Raw genomic sequence first — 10,106 nt, 5'->3', positions numbered from 1 at the left:
TAGCTCATTTGCAAGGGAGTTGGAGCATTTTGGTGACTTTTTCTCTCAAGAATCTGGTCTTGGAAGCTTGTTGGAGCCAAGAGGGAGCCTTGAAGAGGATTAAATCACTTGAAGATCTACTCAAACACCATTTAATTCTTGTCTTTAACTTGGTTAGCTTACTACATTATGAACAATTTATGTTTATTTGTGCTTGATTTGGTAGTCATGAGCCTTATGGGCTAAACACTTGTGTTGTCTGAACTATGTTGAAGCTTATGAACATATGATAATATGGAAGTAGATGTGATGATTGTTCTTGTTAATCTTCATGTTGTCACTTAGTCTTGTTCTTGGAATTTATATGCATGCTTAAAGTTCTTGTTTTTGAATGTTTGCTCATAAGTATTTACATGTTGTGTTGGAAAGCCCATGTAGAGATTATGATTATTGAATCTTGTTAACTTGTTAGTATGATTCATAGCATCAAACTAGGAATGGTGAGTGCTAATGTGATATGAACAATGATTTGAGCTTGTGTGTGAATTCTTGCATCTAGATTTGGAAAGATCAAAAGTATGTTTATATGAATTCTATAGTTTGTGTTCATGTTTTGTTGATGATTTAGGCCAAAGTTGTTAGCTAGCATGACTATGCTTGTGGTTCATATCAAGAACATGATGATAGTGCCAACTACTTGAAACCAAGTTAGGGTGATTAGTGTGTTGTTCATATTAGTTTTCCCTAATTTGTAGAGTTAGGAGTTTTGACAAACAAATAACTCATGATTAAAGATTAACATCAACTTAGCAAGTGAGCTTAAAAGAATAATTTTTAGGTGATTAGAATGTTAATTCATTTTTAATTTTCCTAAGAATTATAGACTAGGAAGCCTTGATTGGGGACTTAGTTAAATCTAGAATTTGCATCATCACAAATCTTCCTCCTTGTTGTCATATGCTTGTTAGTGGAAACTTAGTTTAGGCAACCCTTTCTTAGATATTGTTCTTGTTAGAATTTTTAGTAGTTTATTTATTTGCAAGCTAAGTTAGAAAAATCAACCCAAACATTTGAAAAGGCTTTAAAGTAGCAAAAGTTTAGTATCGAGACACAGCATCCACGGATTGATATCCGGTTCTTACCGATTAGCTATATTACCACCCGACGGGTACACTTGCCCTTTTGTGTGTGTAGTTAGTTTTTAGGTGAAAACCCATTTTTAAAACTAAATCTGTGTGAAGAAAAACTTAATTAAAAATATATATAATTCACGCACATCAGAGCATAGGAAAGGTTCAGACACCACATGGGAGTCCGAAGAGGAAATGCGACGTCTCTACCCTACCCTATTCGGTACGTACTTCGGTTTCGGGAACGAAACCTTTTTAAGGGGGGTGGACTTGTAGCATCCCGAAAATATAAAACTTTATATTAAAATTATAAAGTATTAAATAAACAAGAACAAACTAACTAGGATGAGATAACCCAGTTAGTTATAAGTCTTGTGTTAACTCAAAAGTGGGTTAGAAACACTCAAATATGAACTAATAGAAATTAGGGGGACCAAAAGTGTCTAATTGGAAATTAATTATAATAAAATCAATTTATTAAAAACAAAACACACACTTGTGTTTTGTTCTGGAAATCGATCAGAAGAAGCAGGGGGCGATCCCAAGCTCCCCAAAACCCTAGTTCTTGTCAAAACCTCCAATTTGAAGGTTCAAATCAAGTCCAAAATTAAAATAGAGCATAGATTAGTGATCCCCATTGCAAGGAGATCATAAGGTATGTAAAATTTGATAAAAATTCTCTACTTGAAATTCTCATGAATTTAGGAAATTCGAAATCTGTGGATGGATGAATGATATGTAGATGAAATAGGAACATTGAAGTGTCTAGGAGTAAACCCTAGACAAATACATGTTGAAATCACACTTAATTCTAGCAAAGTTCATAAACACCATTGTAGGTGGTTAGTGGGTGGAGTAGAACTTGATAAACCCTAGGAAAGTGGGGGTGGTTCAAGTGAAATTTGATTTGTATGAACCAATTTCAGAATCCTAGAGGCTAATATTCATGTAAGGTAGTTGATTGATGAAAATATAGGGCTATATGACAAGTTATGAACTTGCTAATACATCGTGTAAATTGCTGCCCTTAAAGTGTTTGTATAATTGCCTCAAAGAAGGCTTAAAACTGAAATTTAAAGTTAAATCGCATAATTGTTATGTTTCGGCAAATTATGTGATATATGATTTGAAAAGAGTTCTAAACATGCTATGGTTGAACTCTATAGGAAAGGATACCGGAGCGTCGAGCGGACAAGTCGGTGGTGACTTGCGTTTGAAGGGCTTGCTTTAAAGGTATGTAACTTGATTCGTTACATTTGTAGGAACGTTTTACCGACCAAACGAGTCGTTCAGAAGAGTTTTTGCTTGATACGAGAGGCGGAAACAAACGTATCAAGGTTAATTCAGCAAGATATACACTTTAACTGTCTTTCTGATTAATTTGACAATGATTTACAGCGAGACGACACTTCAGCAGCAGTTCGGTACCCGAGCCGGAAAGTTACAAATGAAACGAAATCAGGGGTATATATAGGCTGGGTAATTTCGTGTGGAATTACTCACACGAAATTAGATTCATGCGGAATTAAATTCTGTACGGAATTAACTAATAATTTCGTGCGGAATTACCATTTGGTAATTTCGTGCGGAATTACCTCCAAACCTATTTTTGACGTCTTTCTCGAATAACGTGCCCTGATCTATCTAAATACATACAAGACTCGATACAAGACGAAGTCGACAGACGTATGCACCAACAGACTCCCATTCGGATTGTCACACCCCGACCACGTAAAACAACAAAACGTGGCGGAAACATCGGGGAGTGTTGTAACAGAATCATTGTTTCACAACCATGGAATAAATAATTTTGTTTTATTAAATCAAATGTATTACATTACATTAGAAATTGAAACAAAACATAAACAAATAGTCTTTCATTGTTATTACGTCACTAAGGCCTCGTCCCTTCCTATGTGAGCATACACCAATATCATCATCAAATATCATCAACTATTGTACCTAAAACACATGTGAAAATACGTCAGCATAAAAATGTCGGCGAGTACATAGGTTTTGTATGAGTGTCAGATTCATGGCTCGTTTTACATGTTGCAATGCTTATTTAAAAACAAACCTTATTTTGAAAAGTATAACATTGCGACAAAATTAACCAACTCAAATCAAGTTGATTATAATTTATAAAATCTCGTAGCCATGATTCTTAACTCCAAAACATTTGTTTAATTAAACCCAAATTGTAAATCATTTTTGAAATAAAAACTCGAATAGTATATATATATATATATATGTGTATATATATATATATATATATATATATATATATATATAGGGTAAGGTTCATGCGAGAACCACCCTTATTGCGAGAACCGCGAGAACCAATGTGAACACAAAATAAAATCTAAAAAAAATCAAAAAAGCACTCAAAATTTTTTTTTTATTTTTTTAATATTTTTTAACAAAAAATCGCTATATTTCGTTCCATAAAAAAAAAAAAAAAAAAAAAAAAAAAAAAAAACTTTTTTTTTCGAGTAACAGTTATCCATGCACATGTGCATATGTATCATTACTTCAACAAATTCGGTAATACATTATCAGGAATAGACAATTGCACTTTAATTTACAATACCATTAGTAATACACTACTTTTTACATTACCAATATTCAAAATGCACATGTGCATAATTAGGTATAACCATGATATAACGTGTTTTGATACAAAAAGTTTGTGATTTTGAATGGAGAAGTAGACCCATATACATGTTTTTTGGTTAGTTATATCTAGTGGTTGATGGTTTGGTTATAGTTGTCAATTTTTTATGTAATATGTTGATTGGATGGTATAAATGGTGTTTACATACATGTAATAAAGTGAAAATATTGTTAATGGTATTGTATTATGGATGGTAGGAGGTAATGATATTGTATTATGGATGGTAGGAGGTAATGGTAGTGTATTATGGATGGTATGATAGATGAAAGGGAAAGTGTATTCAAAGTGGTGTACCAAAACACATTATTTCATGTTGATACATATAATGCACATGTGCATTTCTAATATTGGTAATGTAAAAAGTAGTATATTACATATGGTAGTGTAAATGAAAGTGCAATTGTCTAATATATGTAATGAATTATGGAATTTGTCAAAGAAATGACAGAAATGCACATGTGCATGCTTGTGTATTATGGATGGAATGATAGATGAAAGAGAAAGTAGTGTACCAAAACACCTTATTTCCTGTTGATACATATAGATGCACATGTGCATTTCTAACATTGGTAATGTAAAAGATAGTGTATTACACGTAGTAGTGTAAATGAAAGTGCAATTGACTATTATTTGTAATGAATTACGGAATTTGACAAAGAAACGACACATATGCACATGTGCATGGATAACTGTTACTCGAAATTTTTTTTTTTTTTTGAATTTTTTTTTATTAACAAAATATAGCGATTTTTTCAAAAAAAATAGTAAAAAAAATAAAAAAAAATTTTTTGGGTGTTTTTTAGATTTTTTTAGGAATTACTGTTTGTGTTCACACTGGTTCTCGCGGTTCTCGCAATAAGGGGTGGTTCCTAACGGATCTTTGTCCTATATATATATATATATATATATATATCTATACTACTTTAATAAGGATATGTGAAGGACAAGATGGTAATTGAACAAGGTGTTGAAAAAACACTTAATGCACAATGTACAACTGTTAAGGCACAAGAAAACACAAACACTTTTACCCTTTACAAGGGTATACATCTGCCGTCCAAATGTTTTACTTTCTCACACGGATCAACATCGGGACCGTCCATTTGACTTCACACGGATCACCATATGCTTTCTCTCTCAATGCTCACACATCTCATAAAACAACATCAGATCTTCTTCTCTCTCTCTTCTCTCTCTCTTCTCGGCGATCTAGGGTTTCATGAGATCTATCACCAGATCCGTTTGAATCTATCACCAGATCCGTTTCATGAGCAGATCTAGGGTTTCATGAGATGTTCTGGCAAGGGATCCACAGATTTGAACAAGGGATCCGTTTTATCTGGCAAGGGATCCACAGATTTGAACAAGGGATCCGTTTGATGTTCTGATAAGTTGCTTTATCTTTAATCTTGATGTAGATTTGTTAGTAGATATCTTACCATGTTCTTTTGTGATTCTTACTTTTCAGGTGAAGCGGTTGACGGATGTTCGAAGGACGAAATCTGAGGTTTACGAAGGATTTTCTCATGTGTTTTGTGATGAATCGACTCAGGTTAGGTTCTAAATGTTGATTTATCTTTAATCTTGATGTAGATTTGTTAGTAGATGCGGTTATTTCAAATTAGGTTGAAAGTTTTGTGATATTTGAATTTGTATTTTTGGTGATGATAGTTAGCTTAATTTCAGATATGACATAGTGAAAGGATAAATTGTTTTTGTAGTTTTGATTTTACTTTGTTCTGTTATATTTTGATCTTTTCCTTCATTTTTGGGACTGATAAGTGTCATGGTTGTGTGATAATTATGATATTTAGGTCATTTAGATATGGAATAGTGAAAATATAGATTGTAATGTATTTTTGATTTTAGTTTGTTCTGTGGGATGCTCGATGAGCAGATCTAGGGTTTCATGAGATGTATCACAAGCTTTATCTGGCAAGGGATCCACAGATTTGAACAAGGGATCCGTTTGATGTTCTGATAAGTTGCAATGAGTGTTATATATCTTACCATGTTCTTTTGTGATTCTTATCTTTAATCTTGATGTAGATTTGTTAGTAGATGCGCTTATTTCAAATTAGGTTGAAAGTTTTGTGATATTTGAATTTGTATTTTTGGTGATGATAGTTAGCTTAATTTCAGATATGACATAGTGAAATGATAAATTGTTTTTGTAGTTTTGATTTTACTTTGTTCTGTTATATTTTGATCTTTTCCTTCATTTATGGGACTGATAAGTATCATGGTTTTGTGATAATTATCATATTTAGGTCATTTAGATATGGAATAGTGAAAAGATAGATTGTAATGTATTTTTGATTTTAGTTTGTTCTGTGGGATGCTCGATGAGCAGATCTAGGGTTTCATGAGATGTATCACAAGCTTTATCTGGCAAGGGATCCACAGATTTGAACAAGGGATCCGTTTGATGTTCTGATAAGTTGCAATGAGTGTTATATATCTTACCATGTTCTTTTGTGATTCTTACTTTTCAGGTGAAGCGGTTGACGGATGTTCGAAGGACGAAATCTGAGGTTTACGAAGGATTTTCGCATGTGTTTTGTGATGAATCAACTCAGGTATGTCACTCGCAACTCGCAAGGAAACCTTTTTTTAGGATCTGAATTTAATTAGTTATACCTTTGGTTAACGACTGTCACGATCACTATTATTACAGAACAAGCTCACTCCGATCTTCTGGCTGCCGGAGAAAGTGTATCTGCTTGGAGAGTCTCGGAATTGGCTTTGGCGACGCTGAACGCTGCTTCATTCGAATCGATGGGGGCTTCATATGCAGAATGTTCCCTCACTTAGTGGTCTCATGCTCACTCAAGCAGAGGTAAAGTAAAGTTTATCATCATTCATCAATTTTCTTTTCTTTTTTTTTATAAGCTAACTATCATCACCAAAAATACAAATTCAAATATCACAAAACTTTCAACCTAATTTGAAATAAGCGCATCTACTAACAAATCTACATCAAGATTAAAGATAAGAATCACAAAAGAACATGGTAAGATATATAACACTCATTGCAACTTATCAGAACATCAAACGGATCCCTTGTTCAAATCTGTGGATCCCTTGCCAAATAAAGGTTTTTATATTTGCAACTTGACAAAATGTGATTTATATTAAATTTATTTTAAGTTAATAGTGTACTGGTTATAACTAATATCAAATCTTTACTAATACTTGATTTCTTTTTATGATGGTTGACTTTGCGAGAACTAACGGAGCATTAGTGTCAAGAATGGGCTGAGATTCGAATTCAGTCGGTTTTTCGCTCTTTTTTGGTAATTTCTAAGCCTTGAATATTAATTTTTAACATGCTATGCTACTGAGAGAATATAAACTTGACTATATTTTGTGTTTTATGATGTGTTTTGTTATTTTTTTGCTTTTTGTTTTTTAACTGATCTTAACCCATTTGACTTATGCTACAGACAAAAAGGGATCAAGATCGGGACCGTCCATTTGACTTCACACGGATCACCATATGCTTTCTCTCTCAATGCTCACACATCTGACAAAAAGGGATGCCAAAAGCAGGGAAGTACAATCTACAGGAAAAAGCAACACTTTACTTTTGTGTGAAAGACAGCTTGCTTGCTGCAGTCTCTATAATATATCAACACTCCTCCATACACTGTTTGAAAGACAGCACTGCTAGCTTCAGTCTCTATAAATAATCCAGAGATATCTACACTCTACTCACACTTTACAAACTCTCAACTACACTCAACTGAAATTGTAAGTTTATCTCAGTTGAATAATCCTACTTTCAAAACATCAACTTAACAACTTCTATTTACTTCGATTTCAGAATATATCAACTCTTTGCATTCGGATTTTGCGTTGTTTCTCGGCTCTCACATCAAGGTTTTAAAATTTTTGTCGGCTTTTCACATCTCCCTCTTGCATTGTTGTAAGTTCTTTCAAATATGACATAGTGAAAGGATAAATTGTTTTTGTAGTTTTGATTTTACTTTGTTCTGTTATATTTTGATCTTTTCCTTCATTTTTGGGACTGATAAGTGTCATGGTTGTGTGATAATTATGATATTTAGGCCATTTTTGGGGATGATAAGTGTTGTAGTTCAATGAAAATTATGATAGTTAGGTCAATTTTAGATATGGAATAGTGAAAAGATAGATTGTTATGTACTTTTTATTTTAGTTTGTTCTGTGGGATGTTTTGATATATTTTTTCATTTTTCGGGATAGTGAAAGGATAAATTGTTTTTGTAGTTTTGATTTTACTTTGTTCTGTTATATTTTGATCTTTTCCTTCATTTTTGGGACTGATAAGTGTCATGGTTTTGTGAAAATCTGAGGTTTACGAAGGATTTTCGCATGTGTTTTGTGATGAATCGACTCAGGTTAGGTTCTAAATGTTGATTTATCTTTAATCTTGATGTGGATTTGTTAGTAGATGCGGTTATTTCCTACATCCGATGTTTTAGTTAGGATTTACCTTTTTAATTTTTTTAATGTTTACTTGTTTGTTTATATGTCAAATGCAGATTAGTAAGACAAAGGTGTTTCTAAGGGCCGGACAGATGGCAGAGTTTGATGGTTGTCGGACTAAGGTCCTAAGTTATACGACCTAGATGGCTTGGATGTTTCCCAAGTGTTCTATGATGCATAAGCTGAGCCTGTGAGGGTATGATGCATAAGCTGAGCCAGTGAGGCTATGATGCATAAGCTGAGCCTGTCGTCTCTATGATGCATAAGCTGAGCTTGTGTTCTTAATATGTCTGAACTGAAACTGTTAAGGCTATGATGCATAAGCTGAGCCTGTGAGGTTACATATGTGTTTCTTGTGCTTAAAACAGCTGTACATCATGCTTTAAAGGTTGTTTAAGTTTAGTGGAATAATACTCTTGTACATCATGCTTTAAAGCGGGGTTACATAACACAATAGACTGTGATGATGATTGTATTTTGAGGGTACATACAAGATCCGAGTAGCATCTTGGCGGGGCAATATCCAGGTTGCATAGTTCTCACTTTGCAACCGTGTGTTGCAGCCATGGCTTTACCCGTAGTTGTGTTCATCTCTCAATTACATGTCTGAGTCTTCCAGTTGTAAAAGTATTATCACAGATTCACAGATCTAAAAGTACATGTCTGATCCGTGTGATAAAGTTAAAAAAATGGTAATTGAACAAGGTGTTGAAAAAACACTTAATGCACAATGTACAACTGTTAAGGCACAAGAAAACACAAACCCTTTTACCCTTTACAAGGGTATACATCTGCCGTCCAATTGTTAAACTTTCTCACACGGATCAAGATCGGGACCGTCCATTTGACTTCACACGGATCACCATATGCTTTCTCTATCAATGCTCACACATCTCACAAAACAACATCAGATCTTCTCTCTCTCTGGCAAGGGATCCGTTTTATCTGGCAAGGGATCCACAGATTTGAACAAGGGATCCGTTTGATGTTCTGATAAGTTGCTTTATCTTTAATCTTGATGTAGATTTGTTAGTAGATATCTTACCATGTTCTTTTGTGATTCTTACTTTTCAGGTGAAGCGGTTGACGGATGTTCGAAGGACGAAATCTGAGGTTTACGAAGGATTTTCTCATGTGTTTTGTGATGAATCGACTCAGGTTAGGTTCTAAATGTTGATTTATCTTTAATCTTGATGTAGATTTGTTAGTAGATGCGGTTATTTCAAATTAGGTTGAAAGTTTTGTGATATTTGAATTTGTATTTTTGGTGATGATAGTTAGCTTAATTTCAGATATGACATAGTGAAAGGATAAATTGTTTTTGTAGTTTTGATATTACTTTGTTCTGTTATATTTTGATCTTTTCCTTCATTTTTGGGACTGATAAGTGTCATGGTTGTGTGATAATTATGATATTTAGGTCATGCTTTAAAGGTTGTTTAAGTTTAGTGGAAAAATACTCTTGTACATCATGCTTTAAAGCGAGGTTACATAACACAATAGACTGTGATGATGATTGTATTTTGAGGGTACATAGAAGATCCGAGTAGCATCTTGGCGGGGCAATATCCAGGTTGCATAGTTCTCACTTTGCAACCGTGTGTTGCAGCCATGGCTTTACCCGTAGTTGTGTTCATCTCTCAATTACATGTCTGAGTCTTCCAGTTGAGTGTAGTTGAGAGTTTGTAAAGTGTGAGTAGAGTGTAGATATCCCTGAATTATTTATAGAGACTGAAGCAAGCATGCTGTCTTTCAAGCATGCTGTCTTTCAAACAGTGTATGGAAGAGTGTTGATATATTATAGAGACTGCAGCAAGCAAGCTGTCTTTCACACAAAAGTAAAGTGTTGCTTT

General features: G+C 33.9%; 1 long non-coding RNA gene across 1 annotated transcript; it reads left to right on the top strand.

Annotated features, from left to right (window-relative positions):
* The first annotated feature begins 7,424 nt into the window (after positions 1-7,424).
* Positions 7,425-7,804, top strand: LOC110938902. Its single transcript, XR_002591801.2, has 2 exons — positions 7,425-7,536; positions 7,610-7,804. It is a non-coding gene; the product is annotated as an uncharacterized LOC110938902 (long non-coding RNA).
* Positions 7,805-10,106: the final 2,302 nt, after the last annotated feature.

This window comes from Helianthus annuus, chromosome 5, assembly GCF_002127325.2.
Source record: "Helianthus annuus cultivar XRQ/B chromosome 5, HanXRQr2.0-SUNRISE, whole genome shotgun sequence".
Taxonomy (NCBI): domain Eukaryota; kingdom Viridiplantae; phylum Streptophyta; class Magnoliopsida; order Asterales; family Asteraceae; genus Helianthus; species Helianthus annuus.
This window is presented reverse-complemented; position numbering and strand designations above follow the sequence as displayed.